At 42.6% G+C, this 25,770-nt stretch overlaps 1 protein-coding gene across 5 annotated transcripts in view; it reads right to left on the bottom strand.

The window, feature by feature from the left end:
- LOC146810326 (inward rectifier potassium channel 16-like) overlaps window positions 1-25,770 on the bottom strand; it is a 415,418-nt gene that overhangs the window by 148,756 nt on the left and 240,892 nt on the right. Inside the window, exon 1 of one of the 5 annotated variants that reach the window (XM_085617320.1) lies at window positions 13,404-13,824. The exons of 2 other annotated variants lie outside the window; for them this stretch is intronic. The gene's annotated coding sequence lies outside the window, so the exon portion shown is untranslated. Of the gene's footprint in view, window positions 1-10,944; window positions 11,007-13,403; window positions 13,825-25,770 lie in introns of those variants that run through there. 2 more of the 5 variants (XM_085617324.1, XM_085617323.1) reach the window with 2 other exon arrangements.

Raw genomic sequence — 25,770 nt, 5'->3', positions numbered from 1 at the left:
TGCGAGAATGTATTATTTTACAGCGCGAGCAAGAAACAAATTATCGCCAAGCTGCGGAATGCGGAAATTTTGACATTTTCATGCTTTCCGCGGAACGCGAAAATGTCAAATTATCGCAATTTCCGCGAACGGAACGAAATTTTAGCCCAGGCCTAGTATTTTAATGCAATTTGTGATATTCCTGAACGAAATCCTTAGGAAAATGCTTATTTTAATGAAATTTGATTATTTTATACAATAACCAAATGAATCTAAATTTGTCTAAATCTATTATTGAGTCCTGTTTGCTCTTCCAATTAAACTCTGTTTCTGTACTGATGTTTTAAATGTGTTGTAAGGAGAATAAACGAGCCCTATCAGAACATCAGGTTTTACTTCCTTTATTCTGTGTTGCTATTGTGAAGCTTTTGGTTTTCATAATCCTTACTCAATTTAACTTCTATAGGAGTTTGGGTCTTCCAGTTTCTATTCTTTATTTGCACAGTATGGTCTTGAGAGTGGTGTATCTAAATCTGATTTCAATTCTGTGAGTTGGCTGTCAATTAAGGGTCCTCATTGCACAGCTAATGTGGAGTTTGGTCACCCTAATTCCCACCCCTCCTTTCAGCGGAGAAAGATTCATCAGAGGATCATTGCCTCTGTGGTGATGGAAATGCTTCAGACGGTCTAATACGAAAAGGGCACAGTACGGTAAGAGAAGTAAGGAGTGTAAGCGTACAATAAAGAAATTTACACACACTTCATACTGCAACATAACCATTTCTCAATGCAGTGTTAGGAAGCGCATTATGCTGTAGGAGGGTTTGTTTTGTGGTTGAGGGGCGGGGCCATTAACACAAACAGAAAGAGGGCTTGTTTATGGCATCTGGGAGGAGGCACACATCTTCATAAAGTGTGGACAGAAAAGGAAGGACTTTCTTGCTTATCAACACACAGGTCCCAACTGAACATCACAGAGAGCGTATACAAGCCATGTTGCCCTTCTCTATTATGTTACATACTTCTTGAGGTTGCCAGAATTCTCCATGTCATCAGAGTCAATGTTTTCTAGTTCTGGGCTTTCCTTTAACATGCTAAAGCACGTTGTAACTGCCAAAACTGGACTAATACACCTGGAGACATTGGTTTGCTAAAGGAAAGCCCTTGACAGGAACATAGGGGCATATTTACAAGCTGGCGATAAAAAATTATCACCGCTTTTGCGGCCGTTTTCAGCTGAAAAGCAGCAATAATTTTATCGCCTAATTAGCAAGACCACGCTAACGCGTGAAACTGTGCTTTAGCGTCAGGATTCCTAACACCCAGCTTTGCATCTCTAATGAGATGCAAAGTGGGCGTTCCTGACCTAACATGGCAGGAGAAATGTCGCTTACGACATTTCTCCTATCACCAAGCCCCACGCTATAAAGCATAGCATCAGGAAAAGTAGCGATAACCCCTGTTATCGCTACTTTCCTTACGCCTGCTTCAGGACTGACTTAGCCATGATATCCTATGGAAGGTGGATATCATGGCTAAGTTTGTGAGTCCCTATCAGCAAGCTAACGCCACACAACGTGAGATTATCGCTGGGTTTCCAGCGATAATCTCATGTTAGGCAGTTAGCGTGAGGATTGTTTTTTTTAAAAATATCTTTATTCAAGCCATATTTTTGATAAAGACACGTTCCCCCCCACCCCCCTCCCATACAGACAGACAGGTATACATATGGTTATATAATTGACAAAGCAAAAACCCAAAAAAAAAGAAGAAGAAAAAAAACAAAGGGAAAAAAACCCAATATTTTTCAACACAATCGAAACATAAGGAGAGGAAAGAAAACAATTATAATTTACACTTAAAGTTCATTCCTGGCCGACATTTTGGCGCCACTTTTTAAATGGGGCCCATATTTTTAAGCCCATTTTACGTCTCCTTCTGCCCTTACGTTTGTAAACCGAAATTTCAATATTAGCTATAGCGAGAAATGTAGTGGCATATTAACAAGCCAGGCGATAAAATTATCGCCGCTTTAGCGGCAGAAAACTGCAGCTAAAAAGGAGATAATGGGCTTGATAATATGCTCTATGGAATTCCAATTGAAGCCCATGTTAGACGTCCTTCACATTTAACATGGGCCTCAATTGGAATTCCATAGAGCATATTATCAAGCCCATTATCGCCGTTTTAGCGGCAGTTTTCTGCCGCTAAAGCGGCGATAATTTTATCGCCTGGCTTGTTAATATGCCCCCTGGATAGCCATTGTTGGAAGGTGGGGGCGACAGAATCTCTCCAAGCAGAGGCAATGCATAATCTAAAGACAGCCATTGCAATAAAAATAAGTTTGTGTCCTACACTAGAATTTCCGGGGTCTACAGCCCCTAGTAGGATAACCCCGCTAGATAGTACTGTGTTATTGTGTAACATAGTTGATAAAAATTCCCCAATCGCTTGTTTAATCAGTTTTAAGCCTTCACAGGTGGAGAAAATGTGTATACAGACAGCCTTATACAAATTACACCTAGGGCAGCACGTGCACACCCCACTACCCCACTTAGCAATTCTATCCGGAGTGTAATATTAAAAAAAAACAAGTTTTAAAAAATTGGGCTTGAAGTTTGGTTGACATTAGTATAGTTTATGACATTCCGTAGGCATAGTTGAACTCATCGTTAGAAATCTCTGTTTTCTCTAGCCATTTCTGAGAAACTTTCTCCATATCCTCAGGAAACATCGCAATAATATGCGAATAGATATTCCCAATTGAGTTTTTTGTGTCTAATAATAGTATGTCTATTAGATTAACTTTAACAATCCCCCCCCTCCCTCCTAATTTACGTCGCAAAAAATCTCTCACTTGAAGGTACTTAAAAAAATCCTGCCACTGTAAATCAAAACTATTCTTAAGTTCCTCAAAGGATTGAATCCCGTTAGAAGACATAAGGTGGCCTATCTGATTAATACCTGCCTCGTACCATCTATGGATGTAATTATCGTTAAAAATTTCAGGCAGATTTGAGTTATTCTTAATGGGGGTATAGAAAGATAATCTCCCTATCCCCAACATTTTCCTAAGGGTTTACCAAACCCTATATCCACTAAATACTGTTTTAAATTTTACCTTTTTGTAGTGGCTATCGTGCAAGTGTCTCCACCAATACCCTCCACTATCCCTACCTAAAAATAGTTCAAATGTAGTTGGTGTGTAGGCCTCCCCCACTATACCTTCCCAGTTACTCTGTAGAAGTTCCTTACTGTATAAAAGTACCGTTGCCCAATAATACGCCGGGAGATTTGGGAGAGCTAAGCCACCCCGATCTTTCTGGAGGGTAAGTAGCTTATAAGCCCGACGCGGCTGTGAGTACGCCCAAATAAAACTAGAAAATATCCGTTCCATTTATTTAAGCCATGGTACAGAAAATTCTAAACATATTCTAAACAAATACAGGATTTTGGGGAAGAACACCATTTTGATCGCATTTACTCTGCCTATAATAGAGAGGTGTAAATTGTCTAGACGTTTAAGATCTTTCTGCATTACGGTTGTGGTTGATTTTACATTCAAATTTACCAATTTATCCAAATCAGCTGTAATACAGACACCTAAATAAATGGCATGTTCCACCACCTGGACATCCCTCATTGCGCACTTTTTGTTGAGAACAATCTGAGTTTTCCCTTGGTTCAGCGCATATCCAGCCACTATCCCAAATTGCGTCACTTCTTCCTCTATTGCGATCATGGCCGCAGTTGGATCAGCGGTCAAAATCGCAATATCGTCGGCATAGGCCAATGTTTTGGTAAGGTATCCTTGTGAAGCTATAGGTTTAATTGCTCTATATTTTTCTAAGCACCTAATAAATAGATCTATGTAGATCACGAAGACCAACGGTGAGCAAGGACAGCCCTGCCGTGTTCCTCGCGATATTATCAGCTCTTCAGTTGGGCTACCATTTACCATCACTATGGCCCTTGGCTTCACATATAGTTTTTGCATTGCCTGAATAAACCCTGCCTGGATCACTATTCTAGACATCGCAGCCCATAGGAAGTGCCTGGAGACCCTATCGAAGCTTTCTCCGCATCAAGCAGAACCAGCGCCATAGGGTCCCCTGAAACCTCCATACCATCAAACAGGGTAATTACTCGGTGTATATGATTGATAGTTGATCTACCCGGAATGAAGCCATGTTGACTCGGAGAAACCACCCTGTGAAGTAAGGGAGCAAGTCTATTAGCCAGGACTTTCGAGTAGATCTTGGAGTCTGCATTAATAAGTGTGATGGGACGATATGACCCAAGTTGCTCGGGTTTTTTTTCTTTTTCGGAAAGATAATTATTTTCGCCCTTGACCAGGAATCTGGGGGGTGGCCTCCCGTAAAAATATGCATTATGAGGTTTACTAAAATGCCTTTAATTTCATCTATAAAAAAGGCATAAAATTCTGATGGAATACCGTCTAGCCCTGTAGATTTCCCTGGGGGTAAGTTTGTAACTACAGCTATAATTTCATCCAACCTAGGAGTTTCCTCTATGCTATTTATATCCTCATCCTCGAATTTTCCAAGACAAGAGCTAACTAGATAATCCTCTACACAAACCTGATCACCCTCCCCAGTTTCAGAATATAGATCTTGATAAAACCGCCAAAAGGCGTCTTTTATGAGAATAGGGTCCACTACACGGTTCCCCAAGGGGCCCTGGATTTCGCAGATTATATTTGCAGTAGTTTGTTGTCTCATACGAACTGCTAACTGGTGTCCAATTTGTTTGTTTACTTCATAAACTCTCTCCTTCTGGGCCAGCGCTTTATTGAAAGCTTTAACCGTAAAAACATTCAAGATCTGGGCTTTAGCAATCAACACTTGATGCTGCGCTTTTTCAACCATCTCCTTTGTAGCTAAACTGACGCCCATTGTAACACTTATTAATCCCTCCTCCTTGATTCTCAAGTTGTCTTGTAACCCCTGCATCTTTTCCCTAGCTCGTTTATTCGTTTTTAGGGATAATTGTAAGGTCTCCCCACGTATCCCTGCTTTTAGGGTGTCCCATACTACTTCAATCGAAGCGCTTCCCAGATTGTCAGATAAAAATTTAGGGATCCATTCCCTCATGTGGGTGCAGTAATTCTCATCTAAGAATAGCGCCTTCTTGAAATTCCATGAATTGGGTATACGGTTTTGGTTGTCTACTTCTAAAGTACAGATAAGAGGATTATGATCCGAAAAGATCCGGGGTAGTTTCATTAATTGCCACTTTGATTTAATTATGTTGGAAATTTAAAAATAATCCAGTCTTGCATGCGTGAGATGCGGATTAGAAAAATATGTAAGCCCACAATCATCCGGTTTTAATGTCTGCCAACCATCCACTAAGCCATGAGTACAACACATTTGTCGCAGTGCTTTAAACACTTTGGGCTTACGGCCAGTGTAGTGCCATTCCTCATTTAGCGACCAATTACTTGGGAGATTAATGTTAAGATCCCCACAAATCAATAGAGGTAGTGGCCAGTGCATCAATTCGTTAGAGATCTCATCAAACACAACTGCCTCATCACCATTGCTGCCGTATATAGTACATAGGGTCATCCTTTGTCCACTCCCATACTGACATTCTGTAATTGCCCATCGACCGAATTTATCTACCTTAGAATGACTAAAGTTGAGCCCATTTCCCTTACCTAGAATTGCCACCCCCCTAACCCTAGCTCCTAGTGAGGTAGCACATATCAATTGATAACCCAGCGTTTTTAAAATATGCGTTTGTGACCCCTCAATATGTGTTTTTTGTAGACAAACAATATTGCTGCCCCAAGCTTGCAATCCAACCGTAACTGCCTGTCGTTTCTTAATATCATTTAGGCCACTGATATTCATAGATAGTATTCTTAGCAGTCCCATCCTAATGTGCTAATGTGCACCATACAATTACATAAACACAAAATTTCCCCTCCTTGCCCCTCTCTTTTGTTTTGCTTTTAGTTTTGTTATTGCAACCTTGTCTGACCCTGTCTGTCCCCCCCACCCTCCCCCCACCAATTCTGGAGGTTACCTGGCCAAGCCCGGGATGTGACATCCAACAAACAGACCCCCCGCGCGCCCGCTGGGTCTCTCCACCTTAAACTATAATCACACTTTTGTAAAGCCCCAAAAAAAAAAAAGGGAAAACTAGGCCAGTCCTGAATAGCAGTGAGCCTTAATACATCAAACAACCAAAAAGCAAAATCTTGAAATAATTTTTTTTTTAGAAAAAGATAAAGGCTAAAAAAAAATATAGTGTCAGTGCAGCCTAGACGGGAGGCCCAGGTCAACTCCCCAAGCCCAAGCAGCCCAGCATTTATCCGAAACCCCGACGGAGACCACGCCCCCACCACTTGTTGAACCCAACTGGTGTCCTTGACCGCATTCCTAGTTATTTCATCCTAAAATAAGCTTTACATGTTGACTTTATATTATTTATGTTCTGAAAGTTCCTCAAGATATTTTTGCGCCTGAATTTCAGAGATGAAGCTACAGGTAGCCCCTTTGAAAATTATCTTCAGTCTGGCAGGATTCTGCAAATACACCTCAGCCCGCAGCTTCTGAAATGGATCAAAGAGTTGCCGGAGTCTCCACCTACGCTCCACTGTGGCATGAGCGAAATCGGGTCAGGTAAAGAAAGTTACTCCCTCGAAAGTTCGTCTCTTGGTTGGTCTAGCCAGATCAAAAAGTGTTTGGCAGAGAAGAAAGTTTCCAAAGAATACGAGTATGCCACGTGGGTATTGTGCCGTTGATGTGTGTTTACCGAGAGAAAGGGGAAATCTATGGGCTCTTTGTATTTCCCGCTCCAAGTCCCATGACTGAATTTCTGGGAATGCCCCTTTTAGGAGATTGATCATGAATTTTCTGGGGTCATCCTTTTCAATTCCCTCTGGAATTCCTAAAAAGCAGAGGTTGTTACGTCTCTGACGGTTTTCCTGCTCCTCCATCTTCCACATCAGATCCTTTACTACCCCATGTTGTTCATTATGCTGTGTCTGTAATATCGACACATCTTTTTCAAGCTGTTCGGTTCTTCCCTCCACCATAGTCATCCGATCCGCAATATCGGAACAGGTTTTACCGACCTTTCTCACTGTCCCTTGAAGTTTTTTGGCAGCCATGCGGGATCTTCGATTATCAGCCTTGACTTCATCCTGAAAACCTTTGATCGACTGCAAAATAACTGCCAAAGCGGGTTCATTACTAGAAGCCCCGTGATCTCCGTGATCGCCCATTTTGCTGCTGCCACTGCCACAGGTAGTTAGGTTATTGTGGGTTGGAGTGAGCCCAGTAATTGTGGAAGTGTTTGCGGCTAATGTAAGAGGCGTATTGTTATAATCCCATTTCAACTCTCGCACACTCTCATTCTCCGAGAAATTGTCATCTCTTTGTACCCGATTTTTACCTCTCTTTTTAGATCGTTTTTTAGCAGCTATTTTAGTTCTCGGGACATCAGTGTTAGGGCTGCTATACAACTTCTTGCCTTCCTCTCCACTTGACAGTGAAATACTGATGTCGGATATTTCAGAATCATCCGTCAGCGAGTAAAACTTATCCTGATTATCTGGTGTTTTTTTAATAGGATCTATAAGTGCACAGGCATTGAGTGTTACAGATGTAGGAGTAGCATCGCCATCTTTTGCACCGCTAATAGTACTGGTAATAGTAATCAAGCTATTACAATTGTTTGATAAAGTAGGGTGGCAAATGTGACTGTCGGTCAAAAAAACATTAGTATCATCAGGTACGAGGGATTTTGAGGCCAGCACCTCTCTCATATCCCGATCACCAAGAGCGCTGCCTGAATCGTTTAGCACAACTTCACTTGCTACTGCAAAGCTACTTGAGATTAGGGGTTGTAAATTATCAGCTTCTTTGAGTAAACGTGGGTTGCTTCTCCTCCCCATAGAGCTAGAAGCTGGGTCCTTTTCCTGCGTGCCTTTATGCCGAGAATCGCCCTTTTCGCCCTTTTCACCCCCTTCTTTGGCGCTTGCACAAGTTAAGTCCGTCTTTTTCCCCATGCGTGTGAGTGCAGATGAGGAATTTGTCGGCACAGGGTTTAACAGTGAGTGTATCTGTCCAGTTTTCCCCTTGCCACCTCTTGCCCCCTTACCGGTCATCTTAGCTTGCGTAGATTGTCAAAAGATGCTTTTAGAGTATTGGATGAAACAATGTAGCTCCATGCAGCTTTTATTCCTTTGCACCTAGCCGCCTTTATTCCAGAAAGCGTAATGCAGTCTCCTCCACACGTTGCAGTCTGTTCGTTTAACTATCCACCTTCCACCATCCAGCTGTAGCGAAAGCAATTCACGCAGCCCAGCGTTGATCCATGAGCTCAGAGCTTCCTTGTCGCCGCTGCCGCCACCAATAGCGAGAACAAACCACACAGGTAAATTTTGCCCGATCTCGGGTTCCGGTACCATATTGCATTCCAGTTTTACCTTTACCGCCAATGAGTATATTTCTTGCTTTTCACATATTGTAATGCGAAGCGTGATCTAAGAAAATTCGAGCCGCTTCATACAGAGAGACACAGCAGAGCTCCTTCGCGGCGCTGTCAATCGGTCGCCTTCTTGCCTCCGTCCCCACCCTGCAGAGTAGCGTGAGGATTTTTATCGCTGAGGAGATAAGCGTTGCTAAAAGCACGCTATCTCAGCGATAAAAATCCACGTTACCCGGCGATAATCATCTTCACGCTAAGAGCGCTGAGCGATAATTATCACTGGTTGTTGCTGATATGCCCCATAGTGGCATCGGATAATCACAAATCTCGATGAGCTACTTATGGGTGGAGCTGTGAAATGTAGTCTTAACTTTAACGCATGCCTCAATTTGGTTAACCTGCAGTTGTCGAAAAGTTAGGTAATACTTTAAATACGTTGTTTATGTGCCTTGTCACGAATAGAGAATGTTGTTGATAGAGGCGGTGCTTGCCAGGTGAGTAATTATACAGTTTTATGCCTGACCAATGCACCGTTCATTTGTGTTCCCTCGGGTGGTTTCCACGTGGTTACTTTGAGTTGCTCTATTAAGCAAGCACGTGTTTTGTATACATCTCATTAAGCACATAAGCTTCCGGGCGCCTTCGTTTTCGAGCATGAAAACAGCATGTTTTACAGCCTGTCGGGCTTCATTCTGTTCTCTGCTTCTGATAGGAATGCTGATAAAGGCATGTTTGCAATACTGTTTTCCTTTCTCAGAGGGAGAAGGGTGGCTGGATCTGGGTAAAACTGGCCAGCTCTGGATCGAGTGCATGGCTGAAAGAACATGAATCACTTTCCATGCACCTGTGCTCAGCCAGTGGTGAGCGCCGCAGATTGGGTGCCGTGGGCTGAGAAGCAATAACGAGCAACATTGCAAGGAAGAATACTTTGTTTATAAACTGTTCCACGTGGTTCGAAGAAGCGTGTGCTATCTATGCACCTCCTAGTCATGGGCACCCACAGTTTTCAACTACATTTAATATAATTTCAGTTTTCTTAAAGGCATTTGCAGGATGCCATTTGGTGCCAGCAACATATCAATAAGCCATAGAGGGGCACTGAAAGCATATCTCTCAACTTATCCCAGGACAGGTCAACATAGTTAGCTCATTGCATGTGTTTTTTGTGATTGTGTAATTTGTAGTCTAGTTTTCCATTAAAACAACACATCCAAATCCTAGGAAAATAGAGAACAACTGAACTAGTCACAGCAGTCAGGGAACAGTTTGAGGACCCTGTCAGGTGAAGATAATATATTTCCTTATAATTCTAAGCCGCAGCCACCGAGAGTCTCCACGTCATGTCACGTGTGGCACCATTAGCCAGACCTGGATTTTTTCTGGCAGAAGCACATTGCATTTCGGTAGGTGTACTTTACCCTTTTCCATAAAAAATATGGCTGGCTTGTCCCATTCTGCAAAGTGGTATGGGTTAAAATGACCCGACAAACTTGCGTTGCCTCGCATGACGCGCATGTGACTATAAAAAATCAAAAGAGGGTTCCAACTAGGTCAATATTGGTTATACTTCGAACACCAGAGGGCATACCTGAAACTGCCCCTGCCAGGGCTCAATCATAAAATGTGGGTCTCCCAAGTACGGGATATCAGGCATGTTTGGGTTTTCAGTGGGTTCGGTGTGCCAACAGACAGTACACTGAGTGCATTGCAGTTGGGAATGTTCAAAGGCAACTGAAAAATATTTAGCTATGATTATCTATCTTTGGACGCAGGAACCTCCTCTGATCTACACAGAAACCTACCACAACCATTTCTTTTCAATGTCTACACTTCCTAATGTTTTTATTACTAGGTATCAAACCTCCCTCACCCTGATTGGTTGGCAAGGACAAGCTTTTGAACATAACTGTTGCACCTAGCCCTTTTTGCAGGGTCACTTCTGTATGTCTTTGCGTTTTGTAGCTGAACCCTTTGTTTTGGCAATAGGGCTTTGCACACGTTTCCACTGCTAAGTGGTTAAGTGATTGTGCTCTCTCCCTAACCCAGCCCAGCCATATGCAAATCAGTCTTGACCCTGCTCCCCGTGGGAACTGTCCTGTTCGAACTGCCAGGCCAGGTCCTCCCTGAACTGGAAACAAGCCTCCTGGGACCTGTTTTGAGGTATCTTCAGCTAGGTTAGCTTGAATCCAGTGGCATGGTGAGCACAGGACTAACGTCTGGACATACTTATCCAACTCAGAGCGACAAATGCAAAAAGAACAATTGATGGTCGGGATGCTGAAAAATGTCAAACGGTCACCCCCAGTACCCAAGTGCACCGGGAGATGTGACATTCATGAATCCCAGTTTGTTTTGTTACCCAGAGTACTGGCATACATGTGCATTATAAGAGTTTCTTGGTATGCTAAGTAAACACCAGTAGGGCAGTGAAAGGGTGAAACAACAGCCAGTGGCATAGCGAAGCGGGGGTCGGGAGGGTGGCTTCCCTCAAGCTCTTACCTGTCGTCTTGGGGCAGCAATCACCAGCGCCCCCGGGAGGTCTAAGGTCTAGCTCTGCCACTGACAACAGCTCGACACATTTTAGCAATGGATTTCTTGATCAGCACTGCTTGCACTTCAAAGAGGAAGTAGGTCATGTGAGGGGTGTGCCAGAAGACTATGATGTGATTGAGATACCGTGAATTCAGCCAATTTAATTGACTATGGTGTTGGCTGCAGAGACGGGCACACCTAAATAAACATGCCTGTGTTATTGCAGAATAAAAAGCGGCAGTGGAGCGTCTCATCGGATCAGGCCGTGAATGCCAAAGAAAACATGCAGAGAAGGAAGTCAATAGGATGTTGTGATCCTACGACCTGAGGCCACGTGGCAGCAGTCTGCAGTGATGAGACCTTTCACATCACCTATTGTAAATGATCTAGAGTCGTACTTTAAGGCTTCACTACAAGCTAGGACTACATTACCTAATTATATTATAATGCATACATACATGACTGTTTAACTCTAGTGTTTGCACTTTGGAGAATCCGATGGCACAAATAGTTAAGTGAGATCTGAAGCTCACAAGTTTGAATTTCTTTCTCAGTCTTCCATCCATCTGACGTTGGTAAAGTGAGTTGATATTGACCTGGGTAATAGTAGCGCCCCTCTTTTACAGTGCTTAGAAACAACAGAAGTGTAGCTTGAATTACTATGTAAAACAAGTTAATATCTTTAGTTTACTGATAACCATTGGTCAGTTATCCTCTAAAACGGATGTAGAACCGATTACCTCAACACCTTGTAAAATCACCATGTTGTCATGTGGATTATAAAAACGCATGATTCCTCATTGCCAGACAGTAGGAAAGACCAGTCCCCAAATTTATAAAGCAAACTCCTTTAACACCTGCCGCCTTTTTGCTGCGATTGTCATGGACAATGTCCAACACACGATGCCCCTTAACACATGCTAAACGCCTTTTATCTTTGCCCAATAGCCCGGACACCATGTTTCTGGTAGATTTCATCTAACCTGTATGGCCCAGACACTGGCAGCCCTTGGATTCCTATGGACTCTTGTTGAAGCTCTCAATCTCGCAAAAACACCTGTTACAAAGTTATTCTTTCAGCTGACATCCTGCTGCAGCACATGTTCTTGTTTGTTTGGATGTGTCATCCGTTCTTATTGTTATAGTGAACTTGCACTTACACAGCTCACAAGCCGCTATTACTCAAGCCTTGCAGCGCCTTTCAGGGCTCCGAGGTGTGATGCAAACTTCCATTGCAGACCAGTGTCTGCTTTGGTTATGTGGAGTAGTGTGGTCAGTTTGGGGAGAGTGTCAGCATTAATGAGCTGTAAGATTGTTAGTGGGATTGACTGGATGATTGAACCAATGGCCCAATGTGCTACGGCATTTACAGTCACAAACCCTGTAATTTTCAAAATCAAAGGGGTTGTGACTATAACATGAATTTTTTTGACTTACGAAAACCTTTTCTGAATCACTAACAGGGTTTTGTGACTCATTACAAAGCACATTTGAAAGGGGGTATGAAAATAGTAAATCGCAGTGATATGCATCAGTGATTTATGACTGTCATTGTATCGCAAACCATGAAAATGTTACCAGTTCGTCGAAGGAGGCGGTAACAGATGTCAAAGAAGAAGCTGACCCGATTAAACAGCTTCGGGCGGCCTGAGCAGAGCGGGGAGTGGTCCAGAGAATCAATGCATGCTCCACCGGGTCTGCCCAAATGTGAAACATTTGTCTAAAATCGGCACTGGTACTGGTTCATGTTTAATGAAAAGTCTTCTCGTTTGGGGATGCAAACACAGGGATGGTGGTCTGCTGTTCTTTGCAGGCAGCCATGCCAGTGTCAGGCGAAAATAATTGCTATTCATTAGGCAGGTTGTCCTGTAAGGAACTGCAACTGGAGCTTTCGTGGCACAACGTAATATCACATATCACAGTGATCGGTGAACAGTGGGCACCCAATATTTGAGACCTCTCTGTTGGTACACAAGGCCCCAAACTGCTAAGGTATGTGCTTGTTTGGAAGAGGTTCCCATTGCCAGGGACATATAAGTGCATGTTATGTGGCTGACCATAAGCGCTGCTGGATTCATTAATAGGCAGATCATTATATGACCGAACAGTGTGAGGCTTATGTCAAGAGGTCTGTCTCCACCTACACTATTGTAAAGTGGTGTGTGGTAGGTGTTAGTGGGCAGTGCTGTTTTGCATTTAAGTTGGCACCCAAATATATGGGTTGCTGCTATTTCCTCGGTGGGCAAGGGATCAGAGTAGCAACTTACAAGGATATAACAACCTCCCTACTCCCGCTTTCCCAAAGGGCTATAAGGCATCACTGCTGATTTCTTCTGCCAGAAGAATGCAATGTTCCTTGTATAAGAGTAGGTGCATTGATATTGTAATATTATACTTGAAAATCCAGAAAAATTAACATTACTTACTCTTGAAAGGCAAACTCCTCCCATATCCAGGAATCGTGATGCTTACGGAGATAATCTGGGCAAATTCTTCTCAATGCAGCCAAAAATCTCAAAACAAAAAAAAAAGCTCTCAGCAAGGTTGGTGTCAAAGGGCAAATCAACGAAACGCACATACTGTGACATCATCCTCCAGCCGCATAATTGTCATGCCTAATCCCACGGTGCTGGCTTCTTTCAGGGAGACGGCCGCCCGGCATGTCTATCCTGGTCACAAGTAGCACCCACCAAGCACTTCCCCGAGGAACCGTGTGTGCTCTGGGGTGGGAGGAAGAGTTATTTCTGTGTTTATCATAGTCCTGGCGAAGGAATATCTGTGATCGCTTTTTCCGGTATCGTACACTGCAAAGCTTCACACCCCACATTCAGTCTACTGATTTGCTATTCAAAAAGTTCTCTGCCCTAAAGCTATTGAGAGCATTCCAGAGTTGTGTACGGATCGTTTGCAAACCAAATACTTTTGCAAAAAAAAGGGACCGGTTTGGCAAGAAAAAAATCATCTTTGAAAGACTGCAACGGATTCGAAAGGTTACAGCTTGTCTTTGACACTCCAGGGCAGAGGTTTGGTCTCTTGAATGCTCTTATGTATAACACAGGGGCCTAACTTACAATGGCGAGTTAGTTACCTGTGTTGTTTATTCTTACTCGTTTGAGTAGCTTTACTAAGTTTGGACAGTCACCATTTACAAGTATAAAGTTACAAAAAAGTGTAGGTGTACATGCCTCTCAAGGATTCTTTTCTTGAAGTATTTTTCACTGTATATATTCTTTTTGTCACGTTTTTCACTTAAATAGCAGCATCTAAGGTCCTGAGGAAAGCCCTGATACTTATAGATCATAGTGGGCAGAAACATGTCGACCCTACCAATATGGACAATAGCATAAAAATTTGTGCTAAATTGCCATACTGCTTTTTAAATATGACAGGGGCACTCTGCTAAATAAAGAACATTTGAGCTCCTCTAGTCATTTTTATTTTTCACTATTATTATTTAGTGCTGCTTATTTTAGGACCCTCTTCACAACTTTTGGGCATATTATCGCTTTTTGACACATATTGAGATCTGACAGCAACCCTCCTTTGTTGCGTTCTCTCTGTGCGTTACCTGGTCGATATGTCAAGACCATGTTCGTTACACTGAGGAATACAGACCCAAATGATGACAAATCCACCACCTTCTGTGATTGATGGGTCCTGTCTTAGAAGGGTTCTCTCCTAAAGAGATGTCAGAACAGTTGTAAATGATGCTTCCTGGTTTAGTTTTTTGATTCAGCACCAGACCCAGGTTATTTTTGTGGTTATTGTACATGCCTCCATACCTGGAAACAAGGGGAGGAGCCAAACTTATGAGTATCAATCACTACTGCCAACAAGCATTGGCATAGCCAATAGGTCTCGCCTTTGGGACCTTATTAGTGTTTAGCCATGCAACAGTTGCATACCTAAATACTTATAAGGTCCCAAAAGCGAGACCTATTGGCTGTGCCTAGGTGAGGAAGGGTGCCCAGACCTGTGGTTCTGAAACAAATAGATCAGCCGGAATACTGTCATGTCCCGGGTCTTTGCTCGTTGACAGCTGACAGACTGCTGAGTGATGAATGCTAATATTAAAGAGCAAGCACTCAGTATCCCAGAGCGCTTGTTTCCGCCTTAGAATTTCGGATACTCTCCCATTAGATGTATTGTAGTAGTGGTGACAACTGCCGGCACTCTCCCTTTCGCGTTAAAGAAGTATGGGGCTCCTCAGTACTGGACAGTACCTGCCATTTAAAGCTCTCAGCAGGGTGCCAAGCCCACAAGGATGAAAGCGCACTCCCAAGGTGGATGCCCCACTGTTCCTATCGATACGCAGTGTACAGGGCAGAACCAAAGGTCGACGAAGCTCGTGTATCTTGTTCTTCCTACAAATGCCTCTAGGCACTAAAATGGCTTTTGCAAACCCAAAATGGGGTGCCACTTGTGGCACTTGTGGCACTTGTGGCAATGAACACCCCCTTACCAGGCAGCAGGTAATGCCCTAGCAGGCCATGATCTGATGGCACTCTCAGGGGGGGCTAGAAAAATCGGCACTTTTCTCCGCTAGGAGTGAATGTCCTTTTCGTTCACTCCCTCCCTGTGGAATTCGATACCTATTCTCTTACAGTTGACGCAAACTTCACTCCTCAGTTCGCAGTTGCCGCTGCTACCTATATTTTGACAAAAACGAGCATCGTTTCATTGCAGGCTGTCACAGTTTGCGTTTCCCGGCTTCGATCTAGCACTCAAAACCCACACCCCAACGTTGTCTCCTTCAAACACATGTAAACAAATATAGACAACGCCTGAAAACTGAACATTTAATGTATGCTTTTCTCCTCATTGCTTTTGATAAGAACATACAGCTGGCGTCATTGTGATTTCTAATGAGCGTCCATACAAGACTAAACTTGCCTCAGGCTGCTGATTTTCTAGAAATCAAGGGTGCATATTAAAGAGGGGCTTTTCGGGGGGCGGGAAGGAAAGGGGACATGTCTTGACGTGTTTCTGGGACTCCTAGCGACTTGCTCTGGCCAGGATTAAGGCAGAAATGGAGTTTCAATGGTGGCTGACAGCTACAGAAAGGATGCAGTGTGCTCTGGCTGTTGTCATTTCAAGATGTACGAAGGAGCGGCGACAGAATGCATGACCAGACCTCCCAGCACTCTCAGACACACAGCAAAGAACTAAAGACACATGCATATCACACCAATGCTCTCGAAGTGTAAAACACACTCCTCACACATACCACTGCCAACAGAGACCACAGAAAACAGCCTGCATCTTCAGTCACACAACTCTAGTGGTGGGTGAAATTAAAACGTCACCTATCCTTGCGGAGGGCAAAGATTCAAGACTTTGGGACGAAGGTTTAATTTTGTCCACCCTTAGTCTTGTCTGAGTGAAGATGCAGGTGATGTAGTTAATGTTTTCGGCTTTGTACGGCAGCTCTCAGAAAACGTCACCCTTTGTATGGATGGCCTGCATTCAGTCAATCAAAAGACGACAAGACCCAGCTAATCCAATAGGTAAAATGTAAAGAAATTACGTTTTGTGTCTGATTCGACTAGATGTGTCATACGACTCCATGGCAGGAGGCGCAGTTTTTCCAAGCCGTGGCTTTTCGTTAACACACCTGTTTCAGATGCAACAGCCCCTTGCGTAGAGCAAACTAAAAGCTACAGATTCCAGAATGCGCTGACGCATTGGTGCAGGGACGTGAGTTACCATAGCTACTGTTGCAGTGTGCAGGGCCTATCGGAAGAGGGCCCAGGTGGGAGATGACAAGCCAGGCAGGGGCAGGTTGTAGTAGAACCGGCAGAGTACTGTCTGAACGACCTCGTTCCTAGAGGCCATAATACATAAGCGGGAAAGAAAACTGGTTGGGGAGGGTTAAGGTGGCCATTCGGGTAGCAGAGAAAGTAGACAAAGAACAGGGTCAAGAGGAGAGCAACAACAAGTCAGGGTAATGACAGTGTTGAAGGGCGCCCCCTAACATCTTCACCCTTTGTGACCCGGCCTCTGCTGCCCTTTCATCCCCCTGGGTCTGACGCTGCGTGCCCTCTCGTCCCCAGTTGTTCCCTGTCAGTCTCCTCCGCTCTCTTTACATCCCTCCGCTAATGAAGTCCCAACAGGTTGTTAAACAGCAGCCAGTTGCTCCCTCGCTTCCCTTTTAAAAGGTGTTGGGAGCAGCGCTTGCCGGGGCTTGGGTGTTGGGTGGGAGACGGAAACTCATTGTAGTGTCCATGTTATCTGTGCTTACGTTCTATGATGGAGTGTTATTGTATCACTGGGGTTCTAGGTTCTATGATGGGTTGACTGTTCATTAGCAGTTAGAGTCCGTCCTGTGTGGTTGTTTAAGTTGTCCTCTCTGATGGAATAAATCTACCTGGAATCCACTTGTTGTGAACCGTGTGTTTACTTCACACTGGCGACGACTGGGAGTCAGAGGAGGACAGCGTTCACTATTGAAGACGCTTTCAAGGTATTGATGCTATGTGTTTTGATTGCACCTGCGGCTGTTCGCTCGTTTTGGAAGTGGCGTTGTGGAGTAGTTAATACTTGTGCCTTTCACATTCTCTTTGTGATCTGCACGGTGTGAAACTGTTTTGCGCTTTGATTGCGCCTGCGGCAGTGTGTGAAATCGTTTTGCGCCTTGATCGCGCCTGCGGCAGTGTGTGGAATCATCCTGCGCTTTGATCGCGCCTGCGGCAGTGTTTTCACCAATTTGGGGAATTTTAAGGCGGAATTACTGGCGTGTATAGGCTGCGGAGATTGTAGCGGTTGTTCAAGAAAAGAATTTGAAAAACTACACTCACCCGCTCGAGCTAGCTCTAGCCGCAGCGTTCTTATCTGGAACCAGTTTCTACATCATCTGGATTACGCGCTTTCCTTCTCACGGAAGATTCCAAGTCAGCAAAGCATGCTGGGAGCGTGATGATGTCACGCGTTTTTGGCCGCCATCTTGGATTGGTCTAGTTTCGAATACTGTGATCAATTTCGACAACTTTATTTCGTGCAACAAGCAACATTACCTGTCTTATACAATTTTGTTTTTGTTTTAAAAGAAAAAGAGAGAAGTCTCGTTTCTCATTTTCATTTAAATTTATATTTTTCATTTTTTTTTTCTTCTTCTTTTTCCTTAATCAAATTCATTTATTTTTTTTAAAAAAAGAACAAGACTCTAAGCAACTTTATTTTGCATATTTGTGTAAAAGCAACTAGGAGTTTTATTAGTATGTCTAATATTTCGGCACCACCACATTTCTTGCCTGCAGCTGGAGATCCTAAAATGGAATGGGATTTATGGTATCCTATGTTTTTAGCTTACGTTGAGGTTTTAGAGGAGGAAGGTTGTTCCCCAAAAAGGAAATTGGATTTGTTAAGACACTGTCTAGGTGGTCAAGGGATCAAAGAATTTGATAATTTACCTCCTCTCGAGAGCACTGAGGGTGTAAATGTGTTTGAGGTAGCAGTTAAAAAGATGAGCACCAGATTCGGGAAGAAAATAAACATTGTGATGGAAAGATTTAAATTTTATTCCCGTGCTCAAAAGGAGGATGAATCCATTGAAAACTATGTGTCAGCTTTACGTTCTCTGGCTGGTTCTTGTGCATTTGATACCATCAATTACGAGCAAGTGCTTAGAGACCAGATAATGATGAAAACTAAAAGTAAAAAGATACAAGAGAGGTTGTGGTTAGGCACTGAATCTTCTTTGAATGCCGTGGTCAATATTGCTAAAGGCATAGAACAATCTGAGAAGTTTGTAAGTGAAATCAGAGGTCAACCTTCTATTGTCAACGTTAAAGCACAAGATCCTGTAGCTGAAGTTTCAGTTGTGAAGCCTCAGGTTTTTCAGAAGAAAACTCCTCCTGTTTTTTTTAGAAGAGATCCAAATTTCAAGGACAATAAATTTAGCAACAGGAGGAATCCTGTGATCTGCTATAGGTGTGGCAGTTTTGAACATGTTGGCAACTATAAGGGATGTCCAGCATGGACTAAAGTTTGTGTTAAATGTAAAAAGCCAGGTCATTTTGGAAAAATGTGTAGGTCCCAACAAAAAGTTAATTGTATTACCTGTGATGAAGAGGAGATTGTTACAGAGTTCAATGAATTTAATTGCATCGCTTGTGTTTCTGAAAACAATTGTAAAGGGTTTCCATCTGGATCCATACTAATAGATGGAAAAGAGGTCATGATGATGATAGACTCGTGTGCGTGGTACTCCATTATTGGTAGGGATCTTTTCTTAAAACTATGGGAGAACAGAATATTATTACCTCCAGATATTAAACCTGGTAGTTATTCAGGGCACAAAATTGCACTCGAAGGTTATTTTTGGACAGATTTCTCTTTTAAAGGGAAGTCCATTAAAGGGAAACTATATGTAGCAACTAAAGGGGTATCTATACTTGGGTGGCCCCATCAACAAGAATTGGGCATAAAATTAGATCCCAATGCAACTCCACCAGTATACAGTATTTTTAGTGGGGATTGTGTCGATGACATTAAAAAAATGTTTCCTAAAGTGTTCAGTGATCAACTTGGGGAATATGCAAATTTTAAACACAAAATAATACTTAAGGATTCTGCTATTCCTGTGAGACATAGGGTCCGTAATGTTCCCTTAGCATATCGTGACAAGTTAAAAGACATGTTGAAGGATCTAGTGTCAAGGAATGTTATAGAACCTATAGAATCATCCCCATGGGTTTCTCCGGTGGTTCTTTCCCTTAAAGGCAACGGAGATCTTAGGCTGTGTGTTGATCTCCGTAGCTTAAATAAGGAGATTTGGATTGATAGACATCCTTTACCCAACATTCATGAATTGATATCAACTTTATCTGGTGCGTGTGTGTTTTCCACAGTTGATTTGGCGAGTGCATACCACCAGATTGTGTTACATGAACAATCCAAATGTTTGACAGCTTTCATTACTCCGGAAGGCATGTTTCAATATAAGAGGATGCCATTTGGTTTGGCTAGTGCCGCTTCGGTCTTTCAGAGAATCATGAAGGATGTCCTGGAAGGTTGCCCTGGTGCCATAGCCTTTCAGGATGATATTCTGATTTTCGGAAAAGACTCTGAAGACCATGATTGCAATCTAAAAAAGGTGCTGAATAACATACAGTGCAAAGGTTTAACGCTTAAGCTTTCCAAATGTAAATTCAGAAAAGATAATGTGGAATATTTAGGCCACGAGATTTCAAGAGAGGGTATCAAACCAAAAATGGATCATGTGGCTAGTATTACTAAAGCTCCGCCTCCTTCTTCTAAAGATCAATTGTTGTCATTCTTAGGTTTAACGGAATTTTACAGTAAGTTTGTTAAGAATTATGCTTCAAAAGTGTTTCCGTTGCGCAATTTACTGAAGAAAAATGCTAAATTCATCTGGGGAAGTGAGCAAAAGTTAGCTTTTGAAACACTTAAAAATGAGATTTGTGTGGCTCCGTTTTTGAGACCTTTTACTATTGGTGGGGAATGTATAGTAGCAGTAGACGCTAGTAACATTGGTTTAGGCGCTGTGCTTTTACAAAAGAAATTTGGGGAGGAGTATGTTGTTTCGTATGCCTCAAGAACTTTAAAAGGAGCGGAGGTTAATTACTCTACTATTGAAAAGGAATTACTTGCGTGTACCTGGGCTGCGCAGCATTTTAGGCAATTCTTATGGGGGACAAAGTTTCAATTAAGGACTGACCATAAACCTCTGATAAACATGTTAGCGGCTGGTGGTGGTAGAACTTTGACTGCTCGTTTAGCCAGGTTAGCTGCTAAACTGCAGGAATATCAGTGTTCAGTTGTATATATTCCTGGCCGTTTGAATGTTCATGCGGATTGCATGTCTCGGTTGTCTTTAGATGAGTGTTCTGGGGTAAGTATTACCTCTGAGGAATGTGACGTAGCTTATACTATGGAAGATGTGAAGGAAAGTATAAGTTCGAGTGCTATCTCGGAGGAGATTTGGTTCAAGGCAATGTCGGAAGATGATGTTTTACAAAATGTTGTAAAGTACTTACAAAGAGGATGGCCGGAAGAAAGGAAGTTGAGTGGTGATTTGAGTTCGTTTTGGAAAGTGAATGATGAACTCATGTTTTTGCATGGATTCGTAATTAGAGGTGATAAGATTGTTCCACCTCTAGGTGTTAGAGAACAGTTAGTAAAGTTGTCACATGAAGGACATTTAGGAATGTCTTCCACCAAACGTCGTTTGAGAGAATTTTATTGGTGGCCTAGCATGGATGGTATGGTGGACAGGTGGGTTAGAGATTGTATGCAGTGTTCTAAAAGTGACAAATCGGTCAAGCCTCTATCTGTGGGGATTTCACCTATTGAGTATTCCTTGTGTCCTTGGAGCAAATTAGGAATTGATATTATTGGTCCTTTGAATTTTTCTTCTGCTAAACAGGTCTTTGCGGTGGTTTTAGTGGATTATTTTTCGAAATGGCCAGAAGTCAAGGTGGTAGACAAAATAACCTCTAACCATATCATAGAATTCTTGGATAACATCTTTAGTAGAGAAGGCATTCCATCTGAATTAGTTTCTGATAATGGGCCACAATTTATTAGTCATGAATTTGAAATGTTTCTAAACAAATGTGGGGTCACGCACAAAAGGGTTTCTAACTATAATCCAATGGCTAATGGTCAGGTTGAGCGTTTTAATAGGGTTGTAAAGGAATCTATACAGTTAGCTATTAAAAGTAATATTGATTGGAGGAAGGCTTTACGGGCCACTTTGCACACATATCGGATGTCCCCTCATTCTGTTACTGGTTGTTCTCCATTTGAGATGTTAAGGGGAAGGAAGCCGTCCTCTAAGCTCATGCCGTGTTGGTTGAAGAATAACAAGTGTCCTGATTCCATGGTGGATCTCAAAATGGTTAGAGAGCGGATTCAAAAATACCAAGATAAGATGCAAAATGCGAGGAACAACAATTCCTCAAAGGATTGTAAAATTAAAGTGGGTGATTTTGTTCGTGTTAAATTGGGTGGCATTGACAAACGTTGGTCTAAATGGTCTGACCCGGTGAAGGTCATTGAAGTTTTCAGCAGAGCTGTTAGGGTACATGGTGGCAAAATATGGAATTTCAGACGGATATCCATATTTAGATCCAAAAATGTTTCTGATGAGTCACCTGTTCCTCCGGCAAAGAAGTCTGTGGATACTGAGGAGAATGGGGATTTTCAAAATTTTCTGGATACATTGAATGGTTCTAATTCTGAGTTTGAAGGGGTGTTTCCTTCTTCTAATGTTGCCAATTTGGATAATGTTGGGAATGCTGTTGAACCTTGTTTGAATCAATGTTCCTCTGCAACATCGAATGTAGTCCCTGTAGAAAACCATTGTGCTACTTCTTCTGTTGAGGTTCACGTTCCACTTATTCCAAGGAGAAGTTCTCGGGTGAAGAAACCACCTGTTAAAATGAATGATTTTGTTATGTTTTAGTTTTTTTTTTGTGTTTTTTTTGTTTTTGGGGGGGAAGGTGTGTAGTGTCCATGTTATCTGTGCTTACGTTCTATGATGGAGTGTTATTGTATCACTGGGGTTCTAGGTTCTATGATGGGTTGACTGTTCATTAGCAGTTAGAGTCCGTCCTGTGTGGTTGTTTAAGTTGTCCTCTCTGATGGAATAAATCTACCTGGAATCCACTTGTTGTGAACCGTGTGTTTACTTCACTCATCCTTTCATCCCAAAAAGGTACAATAAATATTTGCTGAATTGTGTGCCATGGACAGGCAATCAATGCCACGAGCTAGCTTTTGTCAAGAAGACAAGCTGACGTCATCTCCATTGGCTGTTTCTGGACCTCGGTGTGGTTTTATTAGTTTAGTGAGACCTACAACGCTCTTGGGAAAGAAGAGTTAATCTATTTTACAGAGACCGAGATGGGGGTAAGGAAGAACTGCTGCGGGCCTGCAGGAAGTGGCCCCGGTGGATATTCCAGTTGTCCATTTACCAATGGTTTCTACTGTTCTAGAGTATTCGATTACTTGCATAGGGGGGGGGTTGGACATCTGCTTAAATGTTGTGGAGTAAATTACAGTTAATTCCAGTTGCAGCCATTCAGTTGTTTACTGGCATATATGGATTTCTGTTTACAAACCAGAATATCCCTTGTTTTTGTACTCTTAGCTTGTATATTCTAATTCCCAGCAAAGACTGACAATGTCATTTGTCTTGACAAACCTTTTCTGTTTTAAATTAATTTATTTTTGTAGCAAACATATACAAACATATACAATAGACATTACAAGTGTAAAGTTAATAAAAAGTAAAGAAATAAAAAATGCCTTCGTCTAGAGGTGGTGTGCATAGTTTTGATTCATTTTTTTTGTTAAAAAGCAACCCATTGCAAAACAAATACTCATGAAATTAAAGCTGAAACTGAGGCAGAGAGTGGCCTACTAACCCTCCCACTGATGTGCACTTCTTTTTCGCGGCACCGGTGCTTTACTTTTAACATTAAAAGTAAAGCGCGGGTGCAGCGATTATAGCAAAAGTAAAGAAATAGAAAATCAACTATGTATACATGTGGTAGTTGCATACCACACACCTAGCCAAAATGCATCAAGGTGCTATACAGAGTCAAAGGCAAAGATCAAATCATCAAAGTACTCAAAGGGCTGCTAGATTATGAGAGTGGAAGTCGAATGTCGCTGTGTGGTGATGTTGTATTATTTAAAGAGGAATGCCTTCAGCTCTCAACTAAATTGAAGCAAGGCTTGAGTTTTCCTGGTGGATATAGGAATGCTGTTCCAGATCCTGAGTGCATGGAAGGCAAATGCATGTTGTCGTTTTTAGGTCTCACCTACGCAGCACGCATGCGCTGTATAGGAAAAGACCTTTAGCAATCGCTTCAGCTTTGCTGCTAAAAACGTGCACGCATTGCATTGCTTTAAATACAATGCGTGCACGTTTGGTGATTCCCTTGCGGGAGCGAGCTTTCAAACCATGTGCTAATTACTAATATATGGTTCCTGCTCGTTCCCGCAAGGCGCTCGCTGTTAGCAGCTGCTATCTACACATATAAACAGTTGTCAAAAAGTGAAGAAAACAAACTGACAAGAAACCCGTTTAGTGTGAAATCAATTTTGCGCACTGCCCACTGTAATATAACTTTATGGAAAAAAGGGGAATGTTTAGACTTGCGTGGGCGATGTCCTTGCAGCAATGAATGAAAGTACTTCCCTATTCTGATGAGGAAAGTAAAATTCATGGCCATTCAGTAACGCAAGACTGGTGTGGTTTGTAGGATAGTTATCTACAAAAGGAAGAGTGTCAGGTGTTTTCATCATTTCACCTGCCTGGGCATTTACATCCCCCTGACCAAAGCCGCACTCCAATTGGGTAGACAAGCAATCGCCCTCCACATACATGTTAATTATATTATCAGAGTGTGCCCAAGAAAAGGCAGCAGCAGCATGGAAGACTGACAGCGACTATGACAGACAGTAAATCAGAACCCTGCTACGATGAATGCTCCACCTTCCCCTAAAACACCCTCCGATGGCAGAGGAGAAACTAAGGGCAACACGCACGCCTGCAAGCCTGTCAAATCCCGTTACGTATCCAGCGACAGACCCTTCCCACCCCACCTCTCCCCTCACTACCTCCCAGTCAACAGCTCTCACTCTCTCAACCCACACCATGGCTACGGAGCAGGGGCGCATGAAACAGACTGGCTCTTTTTCTTTTAAATTGAGAACTCTCGAATTACATGTTGAACAGCTTTAACAACTCTTTATTACACCTCTGTGGCTGCTTTTACAGCTTCGGCAGCACCAACAACCACAAACAGGAAGAACCAGCTCTGCTAGCTTTTTTTTTCTTCTATTTAGCACTGCCTCAGACCTTGTCACGTGACACGTTCCATAAAGGCTTCACGTAAACACTACTTTCAAAAAGAGCTCCTTCCTCTGTGCTCAAAGCTGTGTTTCAACTGCAATCTGGGGACCGCGTTCAGCAAAGAAGTGCAGTTTGTTACATTTACATGAATCCTTGGATAGTTTTTCACGCATAGCAAATTCACACGGGAATAAATGATACATTAGTAAAAGCTAAAAGGAGAAAAGTTGTCCTTGCGGGTTATTCCTGGAACGTAACATTTACAAAATACTGTTTGACATTTCACATTCTTAAGACAGATCGTGGGGACCGTACCATGCATGTGCGTGTATTTTTTGAATGTGCAGACAATAATTAACTGCGATTCATCTGCATATACAATTGTTAAACGTCACTGTTTGCATTCCACCATAATTGTATTGAATTTAAAAACGTGCTTACATTTCAGGGACAGAACACACGACCTAATCGCATTTTATCAAAGTGTTTGTTGCTATTCTTAAAACAAAAGTATGTAGCGATCACTTTTTACCACAAAATGTACAGAATCGCCTGATGCCTATCTTGTGGAATGATAGTTGTCGATGTAGTGTTGTGGGCCCTAGGCCCACATGCTGCCGAAATCACGACACAGACACTAGGTATGTGGTTAGTTAACTGGCCTGGAGCACATGCACCCGGGACCTTTTATTTGCAGGGTCAAGTCACTCGTGACACCAGTGATGGATGGGTGTGGGGTGCATGTGTGTCCACTCCCACGAGAGAGTGGCTGACTAACTGTCTGCTGAGACACTAGAACGTGTACAACACGACACTACATTTCTCCCAGACTTTATTCAAAATAAAACAAAGTCCAACTTCTGGAAACAAACTATTCACATAGGACACCACACAGTCTCATGGGCCAGAGAGGCAGTCCGCAGGACAATAGTGTACAGGTACAGCGGGGAGCACCCGAGCATCTC

Source organism: Triturus cristatus, chromosome 7 (genome assembly GCF_964204655.1).
Source record: "Triturus cristatus chromosome 7, aTriCri1.1, whole genome shotgun sequence".
NCBI lineage: Eukaryota > Metazoa > Chordata > Amphibia > Caudata > Salamandridae > Triturus > Triturus cristatus.
The sequence above is the reverse complement of the archived record's forward strand: the minus strand, read 5'-3'. Positions and strand labels throughout refer to the sequence as shown.